This window comes from Scophthalmus maximus, chromosome 2, assembly GCF_022379125.1.
Source record: "Scophthalmus maximus strain ysfricsl-2021 chromosome 2, ASM2237912v1, whole genome shotgun sequence".
NCBI classification, from domain to species: Eukaryota; Metazoa; Chordata; class Actinopteri; order Pleuronectiformes; family Scophthalmidae; genus Scophthalmus; species Scophthalmus maximus.
In genome coordinates, this window is record NC_061516.1 from 22,095,859 (window position 1) to 22,097,979 (window position 2,121).

Below are 2,121 nucleotides of genomic sequence, written 5' to 3' on the forward strand. Positions count from 1 at the left end.
CAATTTGCAAAAGCACAGGTGTTACTAAAAAACATTAACAATGCTTCTATTATATTCAAGTGAACCAGGAAGCCTTAACTGAGGCAGCTCAATGAAAACTCAACTATCATTCATTTTATTATTTACACGTGCTTTTCAGCAAGATATCAAGATGTCTTGTCCAAGTGAAAGGTTTTCTTAATATTCATATTAACGTAATCTTTAGGGAGAACCGTACAGAGGTCTTATGTGTTTGTGTACATTTATATCACACAATTAAACATTGGGTTGCAAAAAAAGAAATGCTTGAGAAATTATATTTCAGAAGTAATCTTTGAAAAACTAAATTAACACGTAGATACTCAAAATCATTACAATAGTCAAAGTACATACTACATTGAATTGGAATTATCAGCAGAAAGTTATACCTACTGTATATCACTGACAAACCAAAACCGTTGCTACGCGTGTGCCCTCGTGTGGTCGTTAACACAGGTGAAAGTGACTGAACCAAGCAGTGATTTGGGGCAAGCGCTTCATTACAGCCACTGTACTGATAATTTCAACAAGAATTTCCTACATAAAACTTAAACCGTACTGAAATGACTGTGAAAAACAAAATGAAATGACTATAATCAGTATCTAAATGGTTCAGTCCTAATATTCTATTCTTCTGGGTGATACAAGGTAAAATGTGTGTGTGTGTGTGTGAGAGAGAGAGAGAGAGAGAGAGAGAGAGAGAGAGAGAGAGAGAGAGAGAGAGAGAGAGAGAGAGAGAGAGAGAGAGAGAGAGAGAGAGAGAGAGAGAGAGAGAGAGAGAGAGAGAGAGAGAGAGAGAGAGAGAGAGAGAGAGAGAGAGAGAGAGAGAGAGAGAGAGAGAGAATCGGGGACAGAAAGTTCTGCAGCCCATCCATCCATATCATTTGCTTCAGTGTACTTCTGCACTTGGATACAGACCACACAGGCAGGACCTGATTCCCATCATCATGACAACAGGGCTGCCAGGCAACCAATCAAAGCCCTCTGAGCCCTGTTCTGCGATCCGATTGGCTTCTCCGCTCGCAGCCTGTTGTGGGATGCCCATCTTTAACCTCTCTGCTGCCATGCACGTTGCATACATTCTATATGTTTATTTTTTCTCAACGCAGATTACAACCACGTGTGTAATCCTCCTCGGAGATACGATGTCACGCTTACACTGATTTGATATTAAGGTTGCTTTGCCAGTGATGACTGCAACATTTAGATTAAAATGCATTTCTGTGCATATAGAGTGGCAAAGAGGCTTCAGCTTCACAAACACTCACCCATATGCTTCTTTGATGTAAACATAACCTGATTTTTTTGGGGGGGTTAAAGACAGTTTCAGAGATGAAAATATATAGTGCACCAGCAGACTTGTGGAAACTGTCAGGGTGTTTAGAGACTGAGAACAGAAGCATCAAGCCCCTATATTGAACTGTTTGTACCACAGATCATCTGCACTACACTTTACTGTTAAAAAGCACACTTACATATTATGTAACTGTAAATACCAAGTTATTTCTTTCATGGTCACGGACTATAAGGTGATGTGCAACACCACATAGTTTTTCCACATGCTGCAAACTAATATTATTAAGTCATTGTATTCTAATTAAATGTCAAGTACACATGTACACTGTGTTGATTAGTCTGCACGAAACATTGCTTGTGAGTATTACATTTTTGCTGCTCTGATGTGAGAAAAGAAAAAGAGAATAATCCACTTTTTCTCACTATACTTTAGGGGCAAGGACTGATGAAATGAACATGACAGCACACACACACACACACACACACACACACACACACACACACACACACATGTACATATAAAACAGTTTTTTTCTTGGTCTGTCAGTTAACGACAGGCTATTTTTAGTGGAGGCCAGATTAGGACTGAAACTGTTAATCAGGTTAGGAGCTCAGTGACTGAAAGTGTAAGAGGCCAAGCGCGCGCACACACACACACACACACACACACACACGTTGTGTGTTTACAGTTATTACATGTATGGCTCCATCCATCCATCCAGACCATGCAGTCTTGCTTGTAGTCGCCGGGTTGTACACAGAGGGACCGATCTGAGAGATTTAGAGAGGGAGGGAGGTGGAGGGGTG